Source organism: Petaurus breviceps, unplaced genomic scaffold (genome assembly GCF_028583685.1).
Source record: "Petaurus breviceps papuanus isolate PSGF00001 unplaced genomic scaffold, PetGlider_PUasm1.0 183, whole genome shotgun sequence".
Taxonomy (NCBI): Eukaryota; Metazoa; Chordata; class Mammalia; order Diprotodontia; family Petauridae; genus Petaurus; species Petaurus breviceps.
The window spans coordinates 1,136,850-1,153,518 of NW_027185791.1; the positions used below are offsets into that span (position 1 = coordinate 1,136,850).

The window sequence follows — 16,669 nt, forward strand, 5'->3', positions numbered from 1 at the left end:
ACTACTACTACTACTACTACTACTACTACTACTACTACTACTACTACCACTACTACTACCTTTTATATGACACTTACTATGTGCCAGGTACTCTGCTAAGCACTTTACAATTATCTCCTTTAGTCCTCACAATCCCCCTGAAGGCAGGTATTACTATTATCCCCATTTTACAGATGAGGAAACTAAGGCAAACAGAGATTAAGTGACTTTTCCAGGGTCATATAATATGTGAGTGTCTTAGACTGGATTTGAATTCAAGTCTCCCTGACTCTGGGCTCAGTACTCTGTCCATTGTACCACCTAGTTGGTATCCCCAGAGGTTATTGTGAGAATCAAATGAGGCATCGAATGAGAAAACACTTAGAAATTAAAAATGCTGTAGGAATGTGAAATATTATTACAATAAAGAATTCCTCTTCAGTGCCTAACTTAAATCCTTCCTGTTTCAAATTAAGCTTATTCCTTTTCGTTGTCAATAGAAGCAGAGATAAAACCATGTGACTTCTGCGCTAACTGTGATAAGCTTATGGGCAGAGGGAGAAATGTTCTTTCTTTTTAGATTCTGGTTGAGGAAAGAAAAAGATGAAAGAACAACTAACTCAAAAATGTCACATAAATCAACATATATTCCTTTTTAAAATTTATAAGCATATATTAATTTTTTTTTTTTTACTTCTTCCCACTGTTCCAAGGAAAGCAGGCAGGAAGAAAGGAAGGAAGGGAAGAGAGGGTTATGAGAGCTGAGGAGTAAAGAGAATAAAGAGAAGGCCAGTTTGAGTGGCTTACAGAGTGTGTGAAGAGAAGTAATGGCTAATAGGCCAGATAGATCGGGACCAGATTGTAAAGGATTTTAAAAAAGAAAAACAGAGCAATTAATTCTAGTTGATTTTAGAGGCAATAGGGAGTCGCTGCAGTTGGCAGAGTGAGTGGCATGATCAGATCCGTACTTTATAAAAAATCATTTTGGCAGCAGGGTAAAGAATGAATTATCCAGGAGAAACTAGAGGTAGGAAGACCAATTAGGGGTCTTTGCAATAATCTATGTTTGAGGTGATGAGAGTCTGAATTAAGGTGGTAGCTGTGTGAGAAGACAAAAGAGCTTTGATGTGAGAGATGCAATGAAATGGCAAGATTTGACAACTCATTAGATTTGTCCTTACAAAAGAGAAAGAGTCAAAAATTGATAGCATTGAATTTATGAACCTGGAAGACTAGAAGAATGATGTATCTTCATCAGAAATTGGGAAGTTTGGAAAAGGAGTGAGTTGGGAGGGAAGATAATGATTTCTATTTTGGACATTGAATTTGAGATGTCTCTGGAACATTGAGTGTGAAACATCCAATAGGGAATTGGTAATGTATTATTGAAAGTCAGAGAAGAAACTGGGGCTCAATTTATACATCTGGGCATCATCATATAGAAAATAAGTAAAACTCTGGGAGATGATGAAATAACCAAGAGAGGAAATGTACAGGGGGTCTAAGTCAGAGCCTCGGAGAACATCCAATGTTAGGAGGCATCATAAGGATGACGAACCAGCAAAGGAAACTGAGAAGCACTCAGATGGGTAGAAGAAGAATTAAGATAGAGTAGTAGTGTCACAAATGTCCAGGGAGAAGGGCGTGCCAGGAGAGGATGGTCACAAATGTCAAATGTAGTAGATAGGTGGAGAAAATTAAAGATGGAAAAAAGAACATTGATTTGGCAACAAGAGGTCACTGGTAGCAGTTTTTAAAAGAGAGATAGAGAAACCACTAGTAACTGTGGAGAGAGGGGTTTCAGTTGAATGATGAGATCAGAAACCAGACTTCGAGGGATCTAGATCTTATTCTGAGTTTATTGAAAAATAGTTATAAATAGGATTCTTCAACCAATTGAATTAAAGCTGCCATAGAAGAAAGACCATAGTTTTGACAAATATTTCATAGTCAGAATTTTAGAGATAAAAAGCATTGTTGAAATTGTTAGTTTTTCATAAGGTAAAATATATAGACATATTTTTATCAATTTTCATTTCTTTATATAAATTTATTTAAATTATATTAGCTTATTAATTTGTATGAATATATAAAAATATAAATAAATCCATTCCCAATACCGTTTAGGGGGATGAGGAAACTGAGGCTCAGAAAGATTGTCATTTGCCCAATATGACAGAACAAGAAAGAGGGTGAAGAAGGTAGGCCTAGAACCCAAGTGTAACTAATGTCACTATAAAAAGTCATAAAATGTCAGTGAATATTTAAAAGCAACACAGCACACCTTTTTAATTATTGACATAAATGAGTAATGAGAATTTATAATTGTAATCAAAATATGTAATTAATTACGGCCATAAGATAAAAATATCTCTTAGTTCATTAATAAAATATAAACCATACTCTAACTTCTTACATTTCACTTAATTTAATACTCTCATTTAGTTAAACACTTGACCCTGGTAATACACTATGTAAATATCTATGCTCTATGTACTAGTATCACGAACCATCAATTTGTGTATTAGTAGCACCATGGGCTTATTATTACTGGTTCCCACTCGCTAATCATAATATATTCAATCACAATATACATTGAAATATTCTCAAGCAAGATGCTGGACCACTGGTTGATATTTAGAGTTTTTGTCTGCTCTGGCAGTCTCAAAGGCAGCATATCAATTTTCAAATGGAACTTCAATGACTATAATTGTGGCTATCATAATCTTTGGGTCTAAAATCTAAAATGTCTAGACAAAACATCTCTTACTCTTTGGTTGGCATGAATGTCACTGGTGTCATCATTTTAATAGCTTTTACCAAGTGGTCTGATGTTACATACTGTTATTATCATATTATTATTCAAATGGTGTTGACAATGGCACAGTCCATGTGGAAGTGTCTTTTTCAGTATTCCATAACACTTATCAACTGAATTAGCATCAGCAAGGTAACATACAGTTATTAAGCACTTGTTATATACCAGGCATTGTGCTAAGTTCTAGGAATACAAAGAAAATCAAAAGACAGTCCCTGCTCTCAATGAGCTCACAGTCTAATGGGACAGACAAAATGCAAATAACTATGTATAAACAAGATAAATACAAGATAAATCAGAGAAAATCAGTAGAAGGAAGGCAATACCATTAAGAGAACTGGGAAAGGCTTCTTGCAGAAAGTGGATATTTTAGTTGGGACTTGAAAGATCCAAAAGAGCCAAGAGATGGAGATGAGGAAAGAGAGAATTCCAGGCACAGAGAATAGCCAGTGAAAATGGATGGAATCAGGAGATGAAGGAACAGCAAGGAGATTGTAAAGTACATGGAGAGGACTCAGGTATAAGAAAATTGGAGTGTTGGGAGTGAGATCAGGTTATGAAAAGCCTTAGAAATCAGTCAAACCATTTTATATTTTATACCAGAGGTGATAGAAAACCATGAGAATGAGTAAATTAGTAAATAGGGGAGGGGCAGACTTGGACAGACCTGTGCTTAAGGAAGAATATTGACAGCTAAATAGATGATGGATTGGAGTAGGGAGAGATTGAAGATTAGGAGCCCAACCAGATGGTTATTGGTATAGTCAAGGCAGGAAGTGATGGTGGCAGTTTCAGAGGATAAAAGAGACATTAGAAAGAAATATTGCAAAGGTGAAGTTGGGAGGATTTAGCAGCTGACTGGATATAAGGGGTGAAAGAGAGTAGTCCAGGTTGACCCCCAAGTTTTAGGTCTGAGTGATGACTGGGAGGATGATGGCGCCCTTGACAGAAATAGGGAAGTAAAGAAGAGGAAAAATTGTTTGGGGAAAGATAATGAGTTTAGTTTGGGACATATTGAATTTAGGATGTCCATAGGACATCCTGTTTGAGATGCTCAGAAACTGGCAGTTGAAGAAGCAGACAGGGTTCAGAGGGTAGGAATGAACAAGTGGGTCTGAGAATCATCTGCATAGAAATAAAAATAATGCACGAGAGCTGATGAGCTGATTTCACCAAGTGTAACAGCATAAAGGGAGAAGTGAACAAGGCCTAGGACACCTACAGTTAGTGGTTGTTATGGATGAAGATCTAGCAAAGAAGTCAGAGAAGTAGCAGTCAGGTACATTGGAAAAGAATCAGGAGAGGACGGGGTCATGAAAAGATACTTGGCAATAACAAAGGTAGAGAGGTGAAGAAGTATGAATATTGAGAAAAGGTCACTAGATTTGGCCATTAAGAAATCATTGGTAATTCTAGAGGGGGCAATTTCAGTTGAATGATGAGTTTGGGAGCCAGAACCCAGAAAATCAAGAAGAGGAGAGGGCAGAAGTGAGGGCACTTTGACAGATGGCCTTCTCAAGGAATTTAGTCCCAAAAGGCAGGTGAGGTAGGGAGTGAGTGAAGGTCTTTGGAGGATCAGAGAGACACAAGTCTGTTTGTAGGCAGTAGGGGAGCAACAGTAGACAGGAAGAGACTGAAGTCCAGTCAGAGTGGAGATGATACAGGGTTCAACAGGCTGGAGAAAACTGGATGAAATGGAACTATTTTACATGTAGAGGGGTTTGCCTTGACAAGGAAGAAGGGCTACTTCATGTGAGACAAAATGATGGTGGAAGTCCTCTGAGCGATGTGAGATGAAGAAGAGGGGAAAGAAGGAGCTCTTATCAAATGTTCTCGATCTTTTTTTTTCAGTGAAATATGAGGCAAGGTTCTTAACTGAGAAGAGGAGAGAAGGGGAAACCATGAGGGGGGATTAAAAGGTTTGGAAAAGCTGTTTTGGTGAGTAAGATCATGAACTGATCAGAATGGCAAAAAAGGACCATCTTATGTCCAGTGAAGGATGAGCTAAGATTATGAAATAGGAAATGTTGTCACGTACTCTTTAAAATGTAAGCCCAACACCAAAGTTCACTGGTATGAGACTCTCTCCCTATTGATGGAGATGACTATGCTGCCCTGTGTCCTCACATAGGGAGGTAGGTAGTGAGAATGGGATTGCTCCAGCCTTCTTAAATTTTTCTTTGGACCTTCTTCTAGTTGGTTCAGGATCTGTTTTTGCTTTGAGCATTTCTGGCTTCTAGCTTTGGATGGGAAGATAGATAAGGGCAACCTCACTTCAGGAAAAGACTCTGGGAAAACATTAGAGGTGCTTGTGGTTTCCACTGTTTCCCCATCCCCAGCTTGCTACATTAGAGACTTTAGGGGCTTTTTCATTGGGTGAGAGCTGGAACTCTCTCTTGGCTAGGCTGAATTACCTCACTCCCAATGGAAAAGCTCTTTCACTTTCTATTACCTCATATATGTTCTGTATATATTGTCTTTGATTTCTGCTTTCTTTTGACTTGGATAAATGGGTTTCTTGGATAATTATTATATGTGTGTTCATAATGGAACTGGTATTTAGTGGGAAAGGGGTCAAGCCTTGGATATAAAGCTTGGGGGTCCTCCTTCCCCTGAATATGATTAGACATTAGCTTGAACTTGATCCATATTCCCTAGATTAACAATATTTAAGGAATCAGATAGATATAATTCTAGCCCAGTGCCCCATCTCTCTGAGGATACCCGAGTGCCTTCTGCCCCCAATTTCCTGCTTCTCCTGGAAGGAATTAAACTCTCCCTTAGAGGAGGAGAAGAAGTTAGAGATAGCTATTCTGCCTTCCTTATAGTCATGTGACAAGCCTAGGCCACATAAGGGGACAGAGCTGTGCCACATGGAAGCTCTTGCTACAAAATTAACAGTCTAATCTTGCATGGTGCATGAGTTGCCCTTCAGCAAAATGAATCAAAGTACTCTCCTCATGAAAAAAAAAAAGAGAGAGAAAGAGAGCAGTTAGGTGATACAGTGGATAGAACACTGGGCTTTGAGTCAAGAAAACTAATCTTCACGAGTTCAAATCCAGGTTTAGACATTTACAAGCTGTGTGACCATGGGCAAGTCTCTTACCCCTGTTTGCCTCAGTTCTTCATTTGTAAATTGAACTGGAGAAGGAAACGGCAAGCCACTTCAGTACCTTTGCCAAGAAAGCCCCAAAATGAGGTCATGAAGAGCCAGACATGACTGAAATGGCTGAACAACAACAAACATTAAGAAAACAAAACCTAGAGGCTGGCTAGCAGTAGTTATTTCATGTACTTTTCTTTGTTTGGATTTAAAATGATTTTTGCTTGCCCATCATTACTTCCAATGAGCATTCCATTCCTTCAGAGGACAACTGAATGTCTGTTATGGCTTAATGATTTTCACACGATGGCACCTCTACACATTAGATAAATGTGCTGTTTTGATTGCAAAATCACCTTTCATCGAACTATTAAGAGATTAAGCTTAGCTGATGATGGGTTGTGTCTCACTTGGTTCTTTATCATTTATCAGAGAAATTGATGGGAGATAACCCAAATCTACTGATGCAAATATTCTGCCCCCACAAACCATCTAGCTAAGATTGAAAACTACAGTCAATGGTACATTAACCCTACCCATCTTATTGTGTAGGTCTAGTGTTTCTATATTAGCTCTCTGGGAAAGATTTAACCATTTTTTGGTCTGCCTTTCTAATAATTCTATCCAAGAGGATTAAAGCACCTTAAAGAACACTTAATTCATTAAATATAATGTGATACTTGGAAGAATAAAAGTACTAAGAAGTCAGCCCTGACTCATCCACAAAATCTGAACTGAGTGCTATGCAGTAACTGGCTAATTGAACAGAATGGTACCCTGTGAGAATATTCAAGTAGACTTGGATGTTGTCCTCTGCCCTCAGAGGTAGGTTCATCCTATATATTCAATTATATAGGAGTTGGACAATTTTTAATTTTTGACTATCAGTTAATTGGGATATACATTTCTTATCATCAAACAGATATCCCACCCATCCTGCCCGTGAAGTAGCCACTTATGTTATCAAACATTCAGTATTGTACCTGTGGACACTCTCCCACTTTCGCAAGATCAGTGCACAAGCCATGTTTGTCTTCTCTTTATGTAGGTCATACCCACTCCTGTCTGGGCCACAGTCTGAATTATTATTTTAGACTTTGTTTTGTATGACATTTTTCTTTAATTACAAAAATTGGTACTTAAAACACCAAAAAAAAAAAAATACTACATATGCAGCAGAATACAAAAAGAGACAGAGGCAGGAAAAATGAATTCCTCAGTGTGAGAGGAGTCTGAGATATATCTGTGAAGTCCTCAGGGGATCTCCACTATCAAAGAAGAAGGAATCAGAAAGTGAATGATAGGGAAATGAAAAAGACTGAAATCACTGAAGATCTCAGAAGGAAGAAAACTCATTTCACAAACCTAGAGCACAAACAGCTAAGTCAACAGGGAAGATATTAAAACGGAAGAACATGAGAACATATACACTAGTCCAAGTATCTATAAATAAATATTGCGAGACAAAAGAAATTGAATCAATCCCAAATAAGGCAGAGGATCCTGTGGATTTCCCAGAGAGTGTGAAACCACAGCAGGATGTTTCTGAATGATTCCAAGAGAGATAAAAATTGCAAGAGCAGGATTTATAGCCTATACAGCAGGCATAATTGGTAAAATAAAATTTAAAAACCTCGAATCCCCAGTTGTGAGTCTCTCAATAGAAGCAAAAGAAGGAACAACTATTGGGAATATAAATACTGAAATAAAGGACAGTCTGGAAGAAGAAAAAAGCAGTAATGTTAAAAGAAAATGTGATATCTATATAATCAAAACAGATTAATAGCAAAGACAAAATGCATAGAGACCATTTAAGGATTATAGGTCTTCCAGTAAAACATGACAAGTAAAAAAAAAACAAAACACCTGAATGCCATCATATAAGAAAATTGCCTAGAACATTTGAATACAGAAAACAATGTTCCAATTAAAAGATCCACAGGTCAGATTCAGCAAGGGGAAAAAAATCCTGTCCTATGAACTCCAAGACACCCTGTGGTTAAATTTAATAATTCCAATAACAAACAACAAAGTATGCAGTTAATCAGGAGAAATATGTTCAAATAAAAAGGAAAGGAAAATTAGAGTAACACGTGACTATTCTGCACCCACCAGAAACCATAGAAAGGAATGGGAAAATATGTTCTGATAAACAAAAGGAGCTCAAGATTCAACCTAACATCATATATCTGGAAACCTTGAGCCTAATTATCAATGAAAAAAAGAGACTCATTCCATAAAAGAGAGTTACTTGAACAATTCCAACAACAAAAGATATAGAGCAGATTATTTGCTGCATAAGAGCTCCAGAAAACCAGAACACAAGAAAGGTAAATGAATATGTAGCTACCAAGGAAGTAACAAGTAATGAAATAAATCACTCGGGGGGGAAGAAGGAGGAAAACTAAAAAGAAAATGACACTTATGAGACTAAAAATAACAACAAAATAAAGACAGGACAATTAAGATATTTCTTTCTAAAAGTAAACAAGGAGACGATGATGAAAGCAGGGTGCAAATAAAACTGATAATGAAGGCTCAAGCCTGAAACTTCAAAGACTAAATCTCAAGACACATCTTCTATAGGTGAATCAATGTTTTTGCATGCTCAAACTTCAGAAAGTGAAGGCTCATCAAAGGTGAGAGAGGAGGAAGAAGATGGAGGAGATTTTGTACGTAGATAGACCACTACTGCTGAGAGTGTTGTATGTCCATGAACTAGCATCTTGCCTTAGAAAAAAGGGAATCAGAGATCATGGGAGCAATGGATGTCTGGAAGTGTGGGATGGCGTGGATCGAGAGAGGAGATTTCATAACAAATGGGAAAAAAACGATCATGAGGTGGGCAGGGTGAATTGATCAACTACACAGTCAAGGAAACAGGAAAATTTCAACCATAAGCACAATAGAATAAAATTGTTTAGAATAAAGAACTCAAAAAAAGCTTTGATTCCATAAGGAATTTAAAAAACCTTAAAAATGGAATAAAGGACAAAAACCAGAAATTAAAGAATAAAAGTTTTTGAATAGACAGAATAAATGAGTAAAATCCTCTGTAGGAAAAAAGATGTATTTTAAAAAATCCTAATTAACAAAAACAATTAATAAAGGGAAGGAGAGTAGAAGGGATTTTACTTAAATACTTCACTAAGAGAAAAAAGAAGGAAAGAATAACTAAAGAAAAGAAAAAAGAATAAATAAGTCAAATATAACACCAAAATGAGAGAAAAAGGTGACACATAACAGGATTAAAAGTGAGGGAAAGAGAGCTTGAGGGAACAGGGCCGATTAAATTAAATTAAACAAAAATAACTAAAGAGATAAAATACTATATAGAGGAAAGGGGGGGAAATCACAATTCATAAAAAAATAGACACATGAAGAAAAATAAAAATCTAACATAAATTTAAGTGTGAATGATTAAATAATCCAATAAAACAGAAAATAAGAATGATAGATTGGATTTTTAAAAATCTAGATTCTTTTGCTTATAAGAAATACACCCAAAGAGCAAAGACATTAAAATAATTAAAATGAGGGACTGAAACAATTTTTTGGCATCAAATGAATAAAAAAAAAACCCAGTAGTCGCAATCATGCTATCACAAAACAAATAAAAATTCAAAACATAAAAAAATTATACTTTATGGAACCATAGACAATAAAACCAATATCAATATTAAAAGTACATGCTTCAGATGCCTTAGCATCTAAATTCATAAAGGAAAACTTAACTGAATTATAAGAAGACACAGTAACATAATAGGAGGAAACTTTAATGTCCTCTCAATTAGGAGCAACTCTAACAGAAAGAAAAACAAAAGAGAACACAAAGATTTGAACAAACCAGTCTAGTAACTAGAGCCATAAGCATTAGGGAATCTTTAAAATAGGACCATGAAAGAATATACATATTCCTCACCATCACATGAAACTTTTACAAGAAATAAGGATATCACATAGGTTGCAAGCCCAGGGGACTGAGCAGATGGTCGTGGCAGCAATTGAGAAATTTGGAAGAATGCAAGATTTGGGGGAGAAAGATGAATTCAGTTTTCGGTATGTTCAGTTTAATATGTCTACTGGACATCCAATTTGAGATGTCTCATAGGAAACTTGAAAGATGTAAGATTGTAAGTCAGCAGAGTAAAAGATTAGGGCTGGATAAATAGATTTGAGAATCATTAACAGAGATGTTAATTGGATCTGTGAAAGCTGATGAGATCAAATGGGAGAAGATAAGAGGACCCAGGATAGAGCACTGTGGGACACCCATGGTCAGCAGGTATGACATGGATCAAGATCTAGTAAAGGGAACAGAGAAGGAGCAGTCAGATAGGAAGGACCAGAAGAGAGCATCATGAAAACCTAGAGAAAAAGATATCAAGGAAAAGAGGGTGATTGATAATGTCAAAGGTTGCAGAGAGGTTAAAAATACTAAAGACAGATAATACAGAACACTAGATTTTGCAATTAAAAGATCTTTCAGGGTGGCTAGGTGGCACAGCGAATAGAGCACCAGCCCTGAAGTCAGGAGGACCTGAGTTCAAATCTGGCCTCAGACACTTGACACACTTATTAGCTGTGACCTTGGGCAGGTCACTTAACCCCAATTGCCTTGCCCTCCCCCCTCCAAAAACAAAAAGATCATTGATAACCTTGGAAAGGGCAGTTTTGGGTGAATAATGAAGCCAGAAGTCATACTATAGAGAATTAAAAAGAGAATGAGAAGAGAGGAAGTGGAGACAGAATCTCATTGATTCAGAAGTGGCTAAACAAATTTTGACATGCGAAAATAATGGAATATTATTGTTCAGTAAGAAACAATAAATATTATGAATACTGAGAAGCATGAAAATATATAACCTGATGAAGAATGGAGTAGAGCCAGAAAAAAGAAGTGCAGCTTACCACATCGTAAATGAGATGAAGAACCACAAAACAATTTTAAAAACTGATGTTACAAAATTGTAAAGAGCGAATACAGCCACAAAGAAGATATATGAGAAGACTTTCCCATCCCAATCCTTTGCAGAGAGCTAAGAGGTATACAGGTGTGAAGAATTGCATATATTTCGCACACTTTTATGATGATGATGTGTTGATTTGGTTTGCTGATTTTTTCTGTCTTCCTTTTTTTTTCTCTAAAATATTTTATTTTTTCATTTGCGGTTGCTCTCTGGAAAAAGCACAGGAGAATAACTGAAATTCTCTTGATGTAAAAATAAAAGATAACAATAAAATTTATTTGAAAATATTTACTTTTCAGAGTTTCTCTCAACTCATGTTTGCATTTCGAAGATACTATTTAGCTCTATTCTTTTCATCAGAAGTTCTTAAAAGTTCTCTATTTAAAGATCCACTTTTTTCATCATAAGATTATACTTAGCTTTCCAGAGTAAGTTATTATTAGTTGTAAATCCAAATCTTTTGCTTTTTAAAATATTGCATTCCAGGATCTCTTCTGGTTCTTATTGTGGAAGATTCCAGGTCTTGTGTGATCCCAAATGTGGTTCCTTGGTACTTGAATTCCTTCTCTCTGGGCAATTGAAATATTTTTCTTTAATATGGAAGCTCTAGATTTTACCTGTGACATACATGGGACTTTACATTTTGGAATTTATTTTAAGAAGTAATCGGTTGTATTCTTTGTTTCTTTTTTTTTAAGCAATCAGGGTTAAGTACTTGCTCAAGGTTACATGGCCAGTTATTTCTGGGTGTGATGCTGAGTGTCTGAGCCCGGGATTCAATCTCCAGGTCATCCCAACATTTGTGCCGGTGCTCTTACTCACTGAGCCACCTGGCCACCCCTAAGCAATTGGGGTTAAGTAACTTGCTCAAGGTTACACAGCCAGGTGTTTCTGGGTGGGTGCTAAGTGTCTGAGCCCAGGATTCAATATCCAGGTCATCCTGACACTGGGGCCGGTGCTCTTACTCATTGTGCTACCTGGCCACCCCCCAGTTGTATTCTTTCTAACTTCACTCTGTACTCTGGGACTAACAAATCTAGGTGGTTTTCACATATGAATTCTTTAAATATAATATCTAGGCTATTAAAATCATAGGGTTTTTTTTTTCAGGGATTCCAATGATTTTTAAAAGTATTTCCCCTTGGCTTTTTTTTTTCCAGGTCAGTTGTTTCTTTATAGTAGGTACTTAACATTTTCTTCTATTTTTTCAGTCTTTTGATTTTGTTCTAATATTTCTTTTTCTCTTGCCAACAAAGCCATATAGTCAAAACTGTGACTTTTCTAGTAGCAATGTGTGGCTGTGAGAGCTAGATTGTAAGGATAGTTGAGTGCCACAGAATCAATGCTTTTGAATTGTAGTGCTGGAGAAGATTTTTGAGAATCCCTCAGACAGCAAGGAAACCAAATCAGTCAGTACTTAAAAGAAATTAATTCAAACTATTCACTGGAAGATTAAAAACTAAAGTTGAAGCTTAAATACTTAAATACTAAACACTGAAAACTTAAAATACTCTGGCCACATAATAAGAGGATGGTGTAATGGCAATGGAATTTAAAGATCCCCTTGTATTGGTTTGGTTTTTGGGTTGTGTTAAAACCCAGAGCTTGTGAATCCCACTTGTGGAATGGACTTGTTGATGTGAAGAGAGGGGGCTGAACTGGAAGAAGCTGATGCCGTGGATTTAGAGAGAGGCCCAAGCAGAGAGAGGGCAGAAGAACTTTTGGGAATAGCATCATGGAAGCAGAGAGAAAGAGAGAGCCAGTTGGAGCTGCCCAGGACTTTTGAGAATTGCCACCCAGAGCTGCTGAGAACTGAGGAGACATGACTGTGGTGCTGATATTTTTTCTGTCTGTCATGAGGTTATTTTACTAGGTTAGCCTGATGGTGAAGGACAGTGCTGTTGTTGCAGAGGCTCTGGAACCTTGCTGTTGGTTCAGAAACCCTGAAGGAGGTTTTTCTTGTTGTATGTTCACAGAAATCCTGGAGGAGGGTCTTGCTGATGTTTTCAGGGGTCCTGAGACTGTTCTGCAGGCAGAGAGTGAATTGATGAGGATGCTGGCAGTGTATATTGTGGCTTTGTTAAGTTTTGCCTTCCTAGGAACAGAGATTGCTAAGAACTTGCCTCAGGTCAAGATGAAGAAAAGACATCTCCTTGGGTATTGAATGTTGTGATGATATGTTTACCTTGTTGTAGCTTAGGGGTATATGGTGTTTGTGCTCTCCACTACCCTTTTGAGAGGGTCCTTGGTGGTGATGGATGGTATTGTAATTCAATTGTGATCTCGGGGTGGAAATTTTTGATTTTTATACTTTGTGACTGACCAAATGAATGTACTTTTTTTATGATTGGAAACTAATCTTCAGTTGAATAGAGAGGACTTTGTGATTGACTAAATGAATGTACTTCTCAGGGGTGGAGTACTTGGACTTTAGTACTTTGTGATTGAATTGAGGACTTACAAAATGACTGAGTTACCCTGTATTTTGATTTTGATTCTCTGTGAATTTTTTGCTTTAATCGAACACTGAATAAATGGAGTTTGCTATGCGTGTGTAATCCGAACCTGGAAGTTGCTTGTGCTTGGTGTTACAGATGGGAATCATTGGAAAAAATCCTGATGTTGGAAATGATGGAAGGTAAAAGGAAAAGGGGATGACAGAGGATGAGATGGACATATAGTATCATGGAAACAATGAACATGAATATGGACAGACTTCAAAAAATAGTGGAAGGTAGGAGGGTCTGACCTGCTATGATTCATGGCATCATGAAGAATCAAACATGACTGAATGACTGAACAATAACAACAACAAATTTCATGGAGTCATTGATTTTTGTTTAGTCTAATCTAATTTTCAATAATGTGTTCCCTGGGCAAGATTTATAATTTTCTTATCTAAGCTATTTATTCTCTAATTTTTTCCTCCAGAGTTTTTATTTCATTTATTATCTCTTGCTTAATTTCTTCTATGTATTCATATAGTTTTTGTAAAAAATACATTTTTCCCCTTTAAGTCTCTGCTCACAGTTATTATGGAGCTACTGTCTCCTTCTGGCTTGGATTTTTTGCTGTTTTTGGATTGTTGTACCCAACCCCAATTCACCCTCCATCTTGTCTCAGTCCCTACCATTTTGTGCTCCCTTCTTTACAGAAGTAAAGTCCCCCAACAGAGCCAACACCCACCAAGAAAATAATGACCTAAGGCATATTTATGGGAAACTCCTCAAGGCATAGTCACCCACCCTGTTTGGGGAAACTAAAACCTAACCATATCCCATATAAGGTCCTAAACTGAGTATTAACCAATTGCATTCCTCTGCTTCTGTAACTTCCTGCTTTTGTATAGATCTGACCATTACTTTGTGATTTTTGTCTTTAAATACTCTGGCTGTGCCCCTGCTTGGGGCTGTCTGATTTGAGTCTACACTCAGGACATCTGGGCCCTCAATAAATCCACATTAAATAGAAAGTGTGTATGTTAGAGAGAGAAAGAGACAGAAAAAGAGAGAGAGAGAAAGAGAGAAAGTGTGTGTGTGAGAGAAACAGACAGAGTGTGTGTGTGAAAGACAGAGAGAGAGAGAGAGAGAGAGAAAGAAAGTGTGCATGAGAGAAAGAGAGAGAAAGTGTGTGTGAGAGAGAGACAGAAACAGAGAGACAGACAGGGAGAGAAAGTGTGTATGAGAGAGACAGAGACAGAAAGAGAGAGAAAATGTGTGTGAGAGAAAGACAGAGACAGAAACAGACAGAGAGAGGAAGAGAAAGTGCCCAGGTCTCAGTGGCTCACTGATTTTATGCACAACAAGATCCATCATCATTCTTCATGGTGTTCTGTGGTCTTTATGGCAGTCTTCACCATCTTTTGTTCACTCATCTCTCCAGTCTGAATTGGGGATTTGTCTAGGAGGCAGGATCCTCTCCCTGCTATGGTTTATGAACACGTGTGATAGTAATGGCAATTAAAGCTTCCCCTGTATTGGCTTGGTTTTCAAACTGATTGTGTTAAAACCCAGAGCTTGTTAATCCCACCTGTGGGATGGACTTTTTGATGTGAAAAGAAAGTCCTGAACTGGGAGGAGCTGGTGACGTAGATTTGGAGAGACAAGAGAGAGGCGGAAGATCTTTTTGGAAGCAGCACCTCGTGGAGAGAGAGAGACTAAGAGAATTGCTGGTGGCCGCTTTGAATTGCCCTGGACTTTTGAGACCTGCCCCCTGAGCTGCCAAGGACTGAGGAGACATGGCTGTTTTGCTGGTACTTTGTCTGTCTGTTTTGATGTTCTTTTGCCAGATTTGTCCACTGGTGAAAGACAGTCCTTTTGTTGAAGAAGTCCTGGAACCTGGCTGTTCACTAAGAAGCCCTGAGACTGTCCTGCAGACAGAGAGTGAATACTGTCCACTGGTGAAGGACAGTGGTGTTGTTGCAGGGGTCTGGAGACTGTCCTGCAGACAGAATGAATACTGTCCACTGGTGAAGGACAGTGCTGTTGTTGCAGGGGTCTGGAGACTGTCCTGCAGACAGAGTGAATACTGTCCACTGGTGAAGGACAGTGCTGTTGTTGCAGGGGTCTGGGAGCCTTTCTGTTGGTTCAGAAGCCCTGAAGAAGGATTTTCTTGTTGTATGTTTACAGAAATCCTGGGAGAGGGCTTTGCTAATGTGTTCAGGGGTTCTAGGACTGTTCTATAGACAGAGGATAAATTCATGAAGGGACTGGCAATGTATCTTGTGGCTTTGCTAAGCCTTGTCTCCCCAGGAACTAAGATTGCTGAGAACTTGCCTCCTGTCAAGATGAAGAAAAGACCTCCATTTGGGTATTAAGTGCTTTGTTTAAACTTGATGTAACTCTGGGGTAGATTCAATTGTGATCCAGGGGTGGGGAACTTTTGACCTTATGTTTGGAAACTAATCTCCATTTGAGAAGAGGGGCTTTGTGGTGGACTTAATTAAGGTATAGCCTAGGGGTGGAGAAGTATTTAGAACAGAGACTTTGTAATTGATTGAATGATTGGAAGGTCCTGGGTGGGGTAGTCCTTGGAGATTATTTAATCACATTTAGTAAATGCTGTATTTGGAATGATGTCATGTTTTGACCTTCTCTGTTCTTGGTTTGTCACTGAATAAAATGGAGAGCACCTATGCTGGTATTCTGAACCTTGGGAAGTTGCCTTTCCTTGGCATTACATTACAACACGGTGATCAGCCCTGCTGAGTCTTGCCTCCATGAACTCACCTAGCGAGTTCCTGTACGAGGCTGCCAGGGTTAGGCCCCCATAGATCTTTGGCATTTAGAGTGCTGGATCTTTAGGGCCCTCTATAGCATCTCAGGATAGCATGGTAGGAACAGCCACATCCCTGGCTACCTAGATTATTTGAGAGCTGCTGTAGGCTTACTTATTGTTGGTACTCTTGGTCACTTCTAAGGTCTCCTCCATGGATTTCTGATCACCCTGGGGCTTTCTCAGGGAAGCCTTCCAATCTTTCTCACTACTGCAGGAGACTATTATCTGATTCCACCTGAACTGATGCTGGTTTTGCTGGTAGTTCCTTTCACTATTATTTCCTGTGGATATCTGGCTGACTTTTAATGCAGTAGAATGCAAGAGCTCACTATAATTTCCAACTGGACTTCTTGATCATTATTCAGGTTGGTGTGATTTTTAGATTTTTTTCTGGAGGAGGTATTTGGGAGCTGGGCTGCCTGCCTCCATTTAGGCAGTCATCTTGGACCTTTCTCTTAGTGTAAGTAGAAACACTTACCTTACTAGACTTACTTCTCAATATTCAGTGATAGCTAGAATAAA

At 38.1% G+C, this 16,669-nt stretch overlaps 1 protein-coding gene across 1 annotated transcript in view; it reads right to left on the reverse strand.

The window, feature by feature from the left end:
• The window catches only part of CCDC192 (coiled-coil domain containing 192), a 338,981-nt gene that overhangs the window by 41,539 nt on the left and 280,773 nt on the right, over positions 1–16,669 (reverse strand). The window lies entirely within an intron of this gene.